Consider the following 14304-nt stretch of genomic DNA (forward strand, 5'->3'; position numbering starts at 1 on the left):
AATGACCTCAGCCCATTTTTAACTCTGCAGCATTTGGTGCTGTTGACTTTCTCTCCTTGACAATCATGTCTCCTTTGGCTGATGTGACACTATCCTGGTTCCCCTGCCTCTCTGATCACTCTTTGTCCTTTCCTCTGGGTCCTAAGACCAATCTTATCTACTCCATGATGTCAAATATGACCCAAATTCTCTTGATTACCATAGAACATGCTTCATGTGCAACACATCACATCTCCCCAGCCCACTGGATTTTAGTGCAGCTATGTGGAAGAACTCAATGCATGCTCTAAGTGTCTCCCTGCTGTCCTGCCTCAGGGCTTCTTCTAAAGCTATGCCAGGCCCAGCTTGAGTGTAGGAAGTATGGAGGAGCTAACATTTCATGGGTGCAACCCTTAGCTGAGGGAGGATGTGAGTAAGTAGATAAATGCTCTAGCTTCCCATCTTTAAAGGGATCGTTCTAAAGTGGTTACTCCATGCATCCGCGTGGTTACTGAGACTCTCCAGTGAGACTGAGTCCCAGTTGCCCACTGAGATAAACAACTCAACAACATACCCATTATTGGCTTTTCTTAATTCCCTGTCTCACTCCCCTGTTTCCTTTACTCCCTAGCATCACCTCTCAACTAAACTACCTACATCCAATCTGTGTCTCAGGTTCTTTAACCCCAATTAGAATACTCAATGGTTGAAATTTCAGTGCCAGACTCACTGAAGATCTCCAGACCTGTAACATCTGTAGAAGTATGTCATCACAAGATCAACATAACCCAAACTGAAACATTTTATCAATTTTTGCCCCTTCCCTATGTTGACTTCTACTTCTGTCTTTTCTGTACTCTGGATCACTCCATTTGGTATGATCCACTCAAGTTCCCAAACTAGAAATTCAAAGCAGAATTCTCTCTTACTTTGTCTACCGTACCAAAGTCTCCTAAGTTTGAAATGACTCTTGAATTTTCCGCTGGGCTTAGGATAAACTGGTGGCAAGTCCTCCACTCACCAGAGGCCCTTTCTTCTCCAACAAAGATACTATGTAAGCCTCCCCTTTGCATCCACAGAACAAAAGCAGCATAGATCTTTTGTAATTACAGAATGCTCTCAAGACATCAGAAACAGTATTTTTTTCTCTACCAGTATGTATACTGTAGCTGAGGTATTTTCTTTCCTATTCACTAGACTTGGATGCAGGCTCAAGCACTAACATCACAGGAATTATGGCTTAATTTTTTTTTGGCTTAATTTGATAAGCTTTGTTTTTGAACTGCCAACCAACTGAAGAAATCATTTTTGTAATATGATAGATAATGACTTTAGCTCATTGGACCAGTCTCGTGTTTTTAAACTTCTGGGGTCTGGACCCTTCTTACCATCTCTGAGGCACTGGCAGGTGTTTAGGTTGAAGTGATAAATGGATGCATGTTTCTGATGCTCCAAAGCTCTAACTGCCAGGCACTACTCTATTTTCAGAGCCACTAGGCAAGAATGGTCTCTTCTTCAAACATCACTATTGAAGGGTGGCATCCTCCTCCTAAAATAGAATCTTACTGAGACAATGATATTCCCTCTCCCAGGAATTTGCAATTGGGATTCAAAGAGGTTGGTTCACAGGGTTGCCAACACTGGCCCTGACATAACACTGTTAGCCAATGTAGATGATCTTGGTTAATGAGGCTGCCATATTTGGGCAGCCATTGTGAGGTGATGATCAGTGATTGACACTGACAGGCATGAGAAAAGCTGGATTATAGGAAAAAAGGTGCAGAGAGAAACAAGTGAGCACCCAAGAAAATCCAGGGAGAGGCACATTCTAGTTTTTTTTACATAAACAATGCTTTGATGAGCATCCTTACATGTGTACATCATTCTACATCTGTGATTATTTTTTTTATGAAGCCTTTCTACCAATGGAGTTTATAAGTCAAAAAATATTCACATTTTAAGGATTTTGATATATGTTGCCAAATGACCCCTGAAAGCCATTTTTATCAGTTTTTACGCTGCTTATAGATTATGTCTGGGTCCTTGTGCTCTTATGCTTCCTACATATTATCCTTTAAAGAAAAAATGGGGAATGATTCGAATGACATAAATGTACATTTTATGGAAAAGGAAGTAAAAATGGCTGTTTAATATATGGAAAGATGCCCAGACTCACTTATAATAGAGAAATGCAAATTGAAGCTATCTGGAGATACCACTTTTGCTCATCCATTTGGTAAATTCCAGAAGCTTGATAACGCACTCTATTGGCAAGGCTGTGGAGAAATAGGCACACTCATACATTTTGGGTGGGTGTGTAAATTGATGAAACCTTTGTAGAAGGCAATTTGGCAACCTCTTTCAGAATTAAAAATGCATATATCCTTGGTCCCAGTAATTTCACTTCTTGGAATTCATTCTACAGTTACCCTGGCATATTTGAGAAATGACGTATGTTCAAGGTTATTCATTGTGGCATTGTTTGTAAGAGCAAAAGATTAGAAAATACCTAAGTAAATTATTGTACATCTATACCATGAAAAACTATTAATGACAAACAGAGAAGAAGCTCTTATTATACCCATATGAAAAGTCGTCTCATGTGTATTGTTAAGAAGAAGAAGCTAGGTGTGAAACTGTACGTAAAATATCCTATATTTCATTGCAAAGGGAGGAAAAAATGTATACTGATATTTGTTTGCATACATAAAATGGAAGTCTGGAAGGATACAAATATCTGTAACAGTGGTCACCTGTTTGGGGAATGGTGAGGACTAGGCAGATGGGGGACAGGAATAGGAGAGAGGAGACCATTCACCGTATTTTTTGTTTTCTGATTTTGAAACTATGTAAATATGCTCACTATCCAAAAAATAAAAGTGGGAAAAATACAAAAAACACTATTCCAATTCAAAATCTTAATTTGCCTTTAAAACTTAGTGAGTCTGAACAGTGTTTTCACAGGCTTAATGGCCGTTTATTTGCATCTCTTATTTGGGAATTATGCCATATATATATCTTTGCCAATTCTTTAAAAAAATTGAAGCATCATTTCTTATAGATTGTAAGTGCATCCTATATATCAAATACACTAACTTCCATCTCTCATATATATTTCAAATGTTTTCCCAGTTTGTTGCATAGCATTTAAAATTTGAAACTATTTGATTTGATCTATCGTAGTTTTAAACTTTTATGAGGTTGAATCTGTTCTTTTATTTGTAAAACTTCCTTTGCCAATATAATTAGAAAAAATTTCCCCCTGAGTTAAGATATTCACCTAATTTTTTCAGGGTTCTTTTAGAATTATTTTCGTGAACAGTCTTGATTCTTTTGGAATTTTAAAAATGTAGTGTAGAAAGCCAGAATATAGCTTTTCTTTTTAGCAAATGGCTAAGCCAGTTGTCCTCAAACTAGTTATTGACTAAGCCATCGGATGCCTACTACCTTGAAATGCTGCCTTCATCATAGAGTAAATTATTTTTACCCATGGGTCTGTTTCTGGGCTTTCTCTTTTGCTTCTCCATTGATCTATCTGCACCAGACCAACCTGGCAGTCATTAAGAAACCACCATGTTCTTCTGAGCTTAGAGCTCTGTGCTTCCACATGGCATTTGTGTAGACCCTGGCAGGACCTGAGCCCTCCCCCACTAAATCCCCATGACATGCCTCATCGTATGCTCTGTTGGGGATGGCTGTTCTTGCCCTACACTCTCGTTGTATCTGAAAGGCATATTATTCTTCTCTGCCAATCCATGAGCTTTCCAAGTATCTTCTATTTTTTACACTTCTCTCATGTGCCTACCATCCGGCAGGGCACACAGCTTCAGTTGTGAAACAATGGAGAATCTACTAAACTCCAATTTGGCCACTTACTAGCATTTTTATGTTACCTGGGGTGGGGGGACAACAAGGTATCCAGTCTGACTCTCAGAATCTTTGCCATCCAAAATGAAGATAATAATCCTTACCTCATCAAGTTAGTATGAGGATTAAACCAAATAATACTCTTAAACATTCCTGGCCCAGGCCCTGGTATATAGGAGGAGGCCCTCAGTAAAGTTTCATTTACTCATTCATTCAAGGTTCTCATTCATCAAATATATATGAATGTTCTGATTGATTCATTCTGTCCTTCATATCACAAGCTTGGCTGTGCTGAATTAACTTCTCCCATAATGGCTTCTTAGGCAAGGGACTAGGCAAGCTTGCCGATGGGTTCTAGATGGCTCAAAGCCAGATTAGATCCCATACCCCCTCCAATTGCGGTTTTGATTATTTTGGGGAGTCCATAGAGAGGACAGGATAAAGGGCACTGAGTTTAGTGAGGAAGTGGGAGGCTCTGATATGTGTATGTACATATCATGTGCATATTATCCACATGTAGATATATACACACTCATATATGTACATGTATTTGTGTGTATATGTGTACATATATGTTTATGTATTATATGCTTTGTTTTTTTAATGCCTTAGGTTTTTTGGTTTGTTTCTAGTGGTGGCCAGGGTTATACATGTTTCAGAGATTCAGAGAGAGAGAGAGAGAGAGAGAGAGAGAAGGTTTGAGGTGCTCCCAGGTAGGCAGTCTACTTTAGTTTTCTTTCCAGCCCCCTCACTTTTGTTTCTCCCTCCTACACCTTCAGTCCTTCCAGAAGACTCTGAACTGCTATCTGGCAGCTCCCAGAGCTTCTAGGCTGAGCTGTCAGTAAAATTTCCCTTCTCCTGAAGAGAATCTGCCAGTGTTATGGAAGAGGGTGGGGAAGTGGGAAGAGGTACATGTGTCAAATGTGAATATGCATGAAATTCATGAGGAGAGAGAGCAGGACTCCAGGGCTGCAGGAGAGCCTCCCCTGCCATCCCCAGGCACCATTGGTTTCTCCTCCTTTAGCTTCCTGCAGACACTGCTCACTCCCCGATTCGGCTCCGAAATGGTGTATCTGCATATCTGTTTTCTCAGTGGGCCCTTTAATGCTGAGGGTTGATTATTTTTACCCCCACTCCCACACCATCCCTAGCATAGTGCCTGGACTATAGTAAACCCTCAATGAACACCCGCTGTATGGATGAGTGAGTGAATGAGTGTTCTGTAGGTTTTGTTGGTCAGTAGTGAGTTGTGTACAATACCGTATGATCATGTCACTCACCTGTTATGGTGTGTGGCCTGCATAGGAATACGCTGTACCCCCTGAGTGAATCAACTGACCTGTTCCTGCATGTCCGTGCGGCTGCTTTGATTGTCCTACCTTGCATGGGGTAACCGTAATGAAGCGTTGCGTCCTAGCAGCTGGACTGTATGAGGTCGAAGACAGTACAGGTCTGCATTGTCTGCACTGCCCTGCCCCCACCAAGATGAAGACTCTCCTTTGCAGTTCACAGTAGTTTAAAAATACGGGTTTTTAGAAGGAGATGGATGAACAGGTGTCAATCATGCATCCACTACCCACGTGCCCCCGGGCAACAACTTCACTGCTATTTTCAGTACCTTTCAAGTGGGAGATAGAACCCATCTCAAAGGATTGGTGTCGAGATTAGGAGAAATAACATGTGAGAAGTGGTGACCACCAGGCTAAGCATACAGCAGGTACTCGATAAATGCTAGCAATTATTACTAAGCTACATCAAACTGTAACTGAACAGTTATGTTGGAGGATATGAAAGGAGAAGAGAGGAGAGAGAAATAAGACCAGTTGCTGAGCTTCACCTCTCCAGCTCTGTAAAACATACTGTGTTACTTGTAAGGCATTTGAGTCTTTGGAGGTCCTGGGGAAGCGAGGTAAATAGAGGAACAGGGCTCTTTTCCCGGCCTGTAATCATAGCACACGAGAGCTCTCAACTAGGTCACTGAGTGAGACTGTTTTCTGCTCTCTCTGCTTTTGGATCTGAACAAAGTTCTGGAGATAGAAGGATTTTCATATTGATCACTCAGTGCACATTGATTGAACACCTACCGTCTGCCAGAGGATATAAAGATGAATTGGATTCAGTTCTTGCCCCGCCCTCCCCCCACAAGTTCCCAACCTACTTGCAGAAACAAGGTAAAGACTCAGAAAAAGTTATATCTTAATTCAAGAGTTGAATCACAGCTCAAAACATCCCCCGTGAGGTCAGTGCATGGCTTTTGCCTTGTGAGGAGTGATAAGTACTCTGTTCCAGAGGAGGGAGAGATCCAGGTGGAGGGGCTGCTGAAAGAAGTTGTCCCAGACAAAGAGGCGTGAGATGGAGTCTGGACCCCAAGGAGGAGAGTCTCCTAGGGAGAACCTGGGAGAAATGGAAGCTGTTTTCTGGTGGCAGTGAGTAGACCAGTCTGAATGGAAAGGAGGGTTCATGTAGGAGGAGAGAAGCCTGGGTGGGCAAGCCTGCAATGCTGAACCTGAGCATCTAGAAGGCATTTGGAACCACAGACAGCTTTTGAACAGGAAAGCGACACCATGAATGTGATGTTTCCAGATTTTCCATTTAAGACTGTCTGGAGCGTTCACACCTTCCCTGGGAATATGAGACCCACACTTGGAAGAAGCTGGGCATCCCAGCTGGGGTCTTTGCCTGTGCCCCTAGAACTGCTAGGGACTGGTTGCTACTCACTCACCCTTAAGTCCAGTTTTCTCAGGAGCTGCTTTCTAAAATCTTCTGTGGCTAAAAGATCCTGGTTTCATTTAATCCTCACCACAGTTCCCTGCAAAGGGCAGAGCATGAGTCCCTTGCCCAGTAGGTTAATGTCAGTTCTGGGACTGATGGGCGCTCACATCCAAGTTTTCTGAGCCCAAGTTCGGGGACACTGGCTCCTACTGACCCAAGCTTCTTCACGGAGCCATGACTGGTCCTGAGTGTTGACTACGAAAGCTCGTATGAGCTGAAGTCTGCCTTTAAGGGAATTTTACATAATCAGAATATGAGCCATTTTCCCAAGACTTGCCCTTAAAATAGCTAACAGGCATTTAGGAAATGACTCAACTAAGAAGCAAGACAACAAGGCACTTGAGGAAAGATTGCCTTCAATCCCTCCCTTGCCCAACAGGCTGAGGCTTGGCTCCGTGGGGTGGGACCAGTGAATGGCGTGTGGGAGCCAGGCAGACAGTTGGCCATACGGACCGCCAGCGGGGGTGACCCTGTCCGGGAGGCCTGATGGCAGAGAAGGGATGTGTTGCTGGGAGCACACGGTTGCCATGGAAATGACTGACTGGCCAAGAGCCCCAGAGCTCTCCTGACCTGCCCAGGAAAAGCACATTTCAACCCCTTTGTGGCCCTTTCGGAGCAGGTCTGGAGACCATCCAAGAAGCTGAATAAGTAGGGACGTAAGGAGGCAGCAGCCCAATTTGGCAATTAGCCCACATCAGGCCGGGCAAGATGGATTTTCAACTTCAAGGAAATTGGCAAGAGGAGCGGAGGGAACCCTTACATTTTTCTTTCCCATTCTGGGTCTCTTTCCAGTGAGTTGAAAAATCTATTTTGTGAAATATATGGGTCCAGAAAGAACCCAAAACTAAGGAGAGTTTTTACCATTTGATATATTGTCGCCTTTATTTAAAATGATGAAAGAGAGAAAATGTTTTTCAGAGTGACATCATTTATCTTATGATAATCAATGAGACCCTCGTACGCTAATGTATTAAAGAAAACATTTACGTTCAAACCAGGCAAAAATGCAAGAGGTCTTAGAGTCCCCCCCGAGGCTCCGAGGGGAGACGCCGGGGCCCTCCTGGCTCTCCTTCCTTTGGTCGGTCATGTGGGTGCTGTGATCTTCTGGACACTCTTTGCGGCCTGTCAGGGTAGCTGCTCACCGAGAAACCCCACAGCCGGTTGCCCCTGGCTCTCCCCCAGCTCATACCGTCGTAAATATGCTGAGACCCACTTGACACCCTCTGCGTGGGGCTGACCTAGGTCATCGCCACGAGTCGCGGGGTCAGGCCACCTCTGCCCGCTTCTCCGGGGCTCCCTTCCTTTCCAGGGAAGCCAGGCAAGCAGGTGCGATTCTCCAGGAACTCCTCCACCCATAGGACCCGGGACTGGTTTCCCTTCCCTGCTGTCCAAGGCCCGGGTTGCCTGTTCCTGTGCTCACATGGACGGTCGTGCGGCCCAGAGCAGGTGTTCGGGACCCGGCGCTCCCTCCGTCTCCCACCTGCGCCCACCAGCATCTGCCAGGAAGGTCACTCCGGGCTACTTTTCCATTTTCAGCAATTTCTGACCCAGTTCCCCTTGCAGATGCCTCACATGCTGCGGAAAAGCTGCAACACGGGTCCATTTGCCTTCCCATCCTATTCTCCTATTCTGTTTGGAACAAGAAGGCTTCAAAGCTGGTTTAGCCTTCTGTGGAGGCAGAGGAGTCGTTATCTATTTTTAGTTTAAGATTTCTTTATTTATATATAGAGAGAGCACCCGAGTAGGGGGAGGGGCAGAGGGCCAGGGCGAGAGAATCTCAAGCAGTGCTCCCCGCCCCCCACCGCCCCGCCCCAGGACCCTGAGGTCATGACCTAAGCCAAAACCAAGAGCCGCTGTTTGACCCCTGAGCCACCCAGGTGCCCTTGGGGTCATTATCTTTTTGATTGTGATCTGGGAATACTGGAAGACTCCCTGCCACCAAATATCCTCCCGAAATTTCACAGTGCCCTAAGCTCCACCATGGTGTGCTCTGCATCTAGATCAAGTATTGCTCGCTTGCTTTCTTAAAAAAAAAAAAAAAAAAAAATGTGTGTGTGTGAGTGTGTGTATGTGTGTGTGTGTGTGTGTAGGGCTCTCTATTCTTGAGAACGTCTAGGCACCTTCTTATAACGTGCAAGACCTCTTGAAGGCAACACACTGAGTCTGTAGGCTCAGAGGGCAAGTGGCCGGGCAGGTGGTTTCTCCCTCCCGGGACTAGGGCAGTAGAACTTCCTCTTTAGTCCCCTCTCTGAGTCCTAGGGGTCATCTGAGGATCCTGGGACACGGTGGACATTTCTGGCAGCCTCTTCATAATTGATCCCCTCAAGAAGCCTGTGGTGGAAGCAGGGGGTAAGCTGAAGCCCTGGGATGAGCAGCTGCAGGGGGCCCCACAGCTAGAGAGTGCCAGGGCCAGGACGGTGGCCTCTTTGACCTCCCCAGTGGCAGACCCCCCGAAGGAGGCGGGTGGCCCTCCTCTGTGTTGGACCTCCTCTGATGCAAGGGCTGGTCAGCCAGGCCCCCTCCGCACCCCCTCCCTGGACCTTCCACCGGACCTGCCCACACCCCCGCCGCCGCCCTGCGGAGTGGCAACCGCTGTCCCAGCCAGCAGCCAGCTCTTTGTTCCACACTAACGAAGCATGTTCTAGGGGGAGCTGGGGGTTCCATTTCGATTTTCAGGACCTACGAATAATGCTCCACAGCACATTGTTTGCTAGAAATTACCCAGAGTTCAGCTCTTCCGTGCTCATTCTGCTATACGGAAAGAAGCCACAGTAACAATCGATGGGTTTTCCATGGTCTCTGAATGTCCACTAGCTCTTATTTTGCTGGCTTTATTTTGCTTATGCAGTCCCAGCTGTGATTATCAATATGTGCATTCAAACCGCTCCTGGCTCTGATTGTAGCAACAGTAATAAGATTTTGGGGGGAGGGGGAGGGGTTGTCGATCTACCACTCTGTGACAAGGTTACAGTCTCTGGATTGAGGGAGCAGAGGAGGCAGGGAGAGAGAGCCTGTGACAGAGCTAGCTGTGAGGTGAGGAGGGAGGAGGGAGGAGGGCGGAGGGAGGAGGGAGGAGGGAGGGGAGGGGAAACAGCGCAGGGCCCACAGCAGCCGGGGTGATGCTGAGAGCCACTCCGTTTCAATGCTTTGAGCAAACTCTAGTCCTAACACATCCATCTCTGAGCTCAGATTTTTGCATTCACAGACCAAACCCCTTTCTCCAGCACTTCCCTGTTACACTCTCAATCCTTTAAATAGTCGGATGAAACCAGTGAGTTGCAAGATAAATTAACATGTTCAAGCAATTACCAAGGCTTTATGATAATGCCGGTACAAGGGGCTTAAGCGTGGAGTCTAGAGGAGAGAGAAACGAACTTCTGAATCCCTCACGTTGTCTTTAAAAGTCTTACAGTGAAAGGAAAAGATTTTCCAGGTGGAGTGGGAATAGGGGTGGAGGCTGTGCCACCAACTGATTTGCAGTTCCCAAGCTAGTCTGGAATTTCTTTCAGATCTTCAATCGGACCCGTCTTTCTTTATTTAGTAAGCACCTTCATATTTAATTTTTTTTAATTTGCAGATGTTTTTATTTAACCCTCTGGTAACTCACACTAAGCAAAATTTTAGATTTATGATGCTCTTGGATATTCAGAGTTTGCCAATAATTTGTCCAGGATCCGAGGTGGGCCTAAAAGATATCTTGGAGTGTGTGAGTGTTGTGTATACGTGCATGAATATTGCTGGTGGGAGTTGTAATTCGAGTCAGACACGACCATAGGAGACATGCAGAATTCAATCAGTTATTATATTTAATATCCATACAAGTTGCAAAGCCCTAACAGAGGGGAAGAATAAAAAATAAATCAGAATGGAATGGAGTGGCAAATAGATTATTGAACCCAATCAAGTATGTGGTTACCTGAGGAGAGGTTACAGACACTGCATGACTTAAAGATTATCTGAATCATAACCCGAGGAGAACCAGGACTACAGGACCATCCCATTCCTAGAGTTTCGCAAACCATGAATAGTGACCGGAAACGTGGTTTTAGCGTGGATGCTGGAGTGGCAGATGAGAATCTGATCAATTTATGCTTAATGCCCCTAGTTGTTTAAGGAATCACAGCCTATAGAGGGGGGCGGGGGAAGCCTGGCAGAGTTATGCCCCCCAAATTTATTTCAGATGACAAAAACTCTTTCCTTAGAATGCAAGCATATTTTAACTCCGGGCTTTTTAAAATTAAAAATCAAACTGTTAGCATTGGCATTTTGTTTTAGGAAACTGTGCATATATGGTATCTTACCTTTGCAATATTTAAGAGAATGTGTCTTCTGTAAGAAAATTGTTAAATTTTGTGATACTAGCTTAAAATGTGAACTGAGTAATTCATTAGACTTGTGCTCTTATGTGGAAATCTTATAAAATTAACAGACAGGGTTAAAACAGTCAGAGAAACTTAAGGTTTACCATACTCCTATGTTTAATTTATTAGATTTATAAGGATGTAAGTAGCTGGGAGGTTTTTGTTTATTAAATCAGTCAAATGAGGTACTTGAAAAGGAAATAGGACATTGTAAATTTATAACTGCCATTTAAAATGTTTAAAGGAATTTAATTAACCAAGTTTATAAATGGAATCAACCATGAATCAAAGTGTCCCTTAAAGTGGTTGTTAAAATTTGTGAGACTTCCATATAGAATAATGAGATTTATAAGTGAAATGTAAAAGCCCAAGTTAGAAACAGGTTTTTAAATTTGGCTCTTTAAGGAGAAACAGTAGAGCGGAGCTAGTCTCCGCCTGTCCCATCTCCACCCCTTAAAACACACACACACACACACGCATGCACAATGATTTTGTGTGGGTGTGTATCATGGCCAACCAATAAATCTATTTTTATGCTAATCATCTTCAAATGTGAAAGACAACTGTGCTCTGAATTACGGTGTTGTAAAGCTTGAAGAGGCCGTGGTTATCATCCCTAATCAAACTCCCCTATTTTACAAATGATGGAACTGAGGCCCAGAAATCATTGGCGACTTGCCCAGGTCCAGATCTGAGTGACCTCATCATAGTCTACAGGTGAGACTTCAAGCCTCATTCTGTCAACCATACTGCTTTGCTGGCTCCAGGGTATAGCAAATAGGCTTCCCTTTTGGGGTGATGAAAATGTTTTGGATCTAGATAGAGGAGCTTAGTTACCGTACAACAATGCGAATGTATCAAATGCCACTGAACTGTACAGTTTTAAACTGTTAATTTTGTGTTTCATGAATTTCACCGAGATTTTAAAAAAATATATATCTAAAAAAAGAATATGATGAGAATAAATCATGGCAAAGCCCATTATTCACTGTACAGGAATAAATCCACTTGAGCAGCATTTACCCCCAAGGCCAATGTTATTAATTCAGTCCCCCAATATCGTGGTGGTCTGCTGTACAACACTGGGTAAATAAGGCTCTACGTATTGGCTTTTATCTCTCTTCAGTTTTAAGACAGGCACTGTTGTTTCCAGGGCACTGTAATGTCGAGGAATTATGTTTAAGCCATCCTTAACTCCTCCAGCCCACATTGATCTTTCCCTTCTCTGAAACTCCAGCACTCACTGCCTGAACCAGATGATTTAGAACTTAATTATGTTCCATCTTGTGCTGTTCTTTAATTGCTTGATGTAGGATAATCTTGTCTTGCAAGAAGACTCTAAGAACTTTGAAGTTAGAGACTCTGCCTTATATTCACTTATTAATGCTTTCATGCGCACATTCAATAAACACTGCTTACCAGCAATTATGTGCCAGGAGCCAGGGGTGCAGAGGACGGCATGTTGCATCACCTGGCGACAAGGGGTTCGGGGTCCGAGGCCCAAACCCTTAGTTGGGCTTTGCGAAGACCTTGGTGATTTGCACGCTAGCGACTCCTCCAACCTTATCTCTCTCCATTTCAACATCAGCAGCAGCAGCATCCATCGTCCCAGGTCCGACTGTATCTTTCATAGGCCTTCATACCTCACCCAGCCCTCTCCTTCCGTCCTGTGCACATGCTCTCCCTTCACCCTGCCGCCCTCTTCCCTCCCTTCCTTCTTCCCTATGGGCTTCGCCCCCTGACTAGGGCTCACCCCTAAGGCTTAGCTCTGACGTGGCTTCTGTCTCACAGAGCTCCACTCCATCAAGAGCTCAGGAGCCCTACGGCACCCTCTGCTCCCCTTTGCTGAAGTTCTTACCACCGTGTGTCAGAAATTCCGCTTCCTCGTCTGCATTGTCTTTTGTCTTCGGGACTCACTGCTCCGTGAAGACAAGGACCAGGTCTGTGTGCCTGTTACTGGCATCCCCAGGAAACACCTGTTGAGGTAACTGAATCAGATCCCAATGAAGATACATTGCGCTAAGGGAAAACTAACCCACCTGGAAGGTTACCCATCTCTGAAAGCTGGAAACCATCCCCTTCCCAGACGAATGGTTGCACGGACCAGCTCCTTGAGTTTTTTTACTCTCACCTGCAAGAACTCTCTAGCATGGTGGGGACACTTGGCCCTGATTGTGACAACCTGAAGGAAACCTGGAGGTCCAGAGTGAAGTGGGCCTGGAGCCCAGGAAGACCCAGGAAAGAACTGACAGCCTGAGCCCAGGAGAGGGTGAGCTTGCAGGGGGGTCTGGGGCTGGAGAGCTGAGGGCAGATACTCAGTTTGACCTACTGAGGAGTTCAGTGCGGGGCCTCCTGCACCCGCAGTTAGCTTTGGGGTGCCCGGGAGGGGCTCCTGCAGTAAGCGGGCAGCACTGTAGAGTTTTATAGCCACTGGCTGACAGTGTTGTCACTCCCATCTTGTGCACTGGGGACAAGGGGTGGGGGGCTTGGCAGGTTCCAACTACAGCAGTGCCTAACATGCATCGCGACCTTCCAGGCTAGCTGCACGCAGGTGCTCAGCCTTGCGTGTGGTTCCAGCAGAACCAGAAGGCTCAGGTTTCCCCAGAATGTTCTCTCACTCCAGAAAGCCCTGCCCACCCACCTTGGGTAGAGCTCCCTCCCTTCAGCTCAAGGCTTGGACGCTTGTACAATGCTGATGTCTCACTGGGTGGATGGAGGACAAATGAGAGATCCGGAGAGACAGGGCTCGAGGAGGGTGTGCTGGGAAGAAGCCAGGGGGAGATGCCAGCAGCCCCAGCAAGCCCTGGGAGGAGGGAAGAGGGCACCGAAGGGGGAGGCCTGAGCGGCCCTGGGTGGTGACCAGGCACTGCCTCCGTGGAATTCAGTGACATTTGCCTCTGGCCCCTCCCCGCCCTCAGTTGGCCAGGAGGAGCTCCTCACACTTGCTCCCAGGGTTACTGTATTCCGGGAGGCCAGTGCCCAGGTGGGGGGGTCTTCCCACCAGGGGCAGAGCGTGATTCTGGCCCAGGAACCCCCGAGCCAGGCCCCGAGTTCCAAGCACCCTTCCTAGTTCAGAACCTGGGCCAAAGGAATGAGGTAACAGGACTGGCTCTCAGCAGCCAGAGCCGGGCTTTCTTCAGGACGAGGAGCCGTGCCTTGCCCGGCACAGAGGGAAGCCTGCCAGACATGCCCTGTGGCCCTGCTGGGCCTTGCAGGGACAGAGGGCGACCTTCTGCGTCCCTACCCAGGCCCTGGACTCCGCCTGGCTTGCTGTTCACGGAGGGGGAGCGGCATGAAGGTCGCCAGCCTAAACCCCCTCACCACC

This window comes from Canis aureus, chromosome 1 (assembly GCF_053574225.1).
Source record: "Canis aureus isolate CA01 chromosome 1, VMU_Caureus_v.1.0, whole genome shotgun sequence".
NCBI lineage: Eukaryota > Metazoa > Chordata > Mammalia > Carnivora > Canidae > Canis > Canis aureus.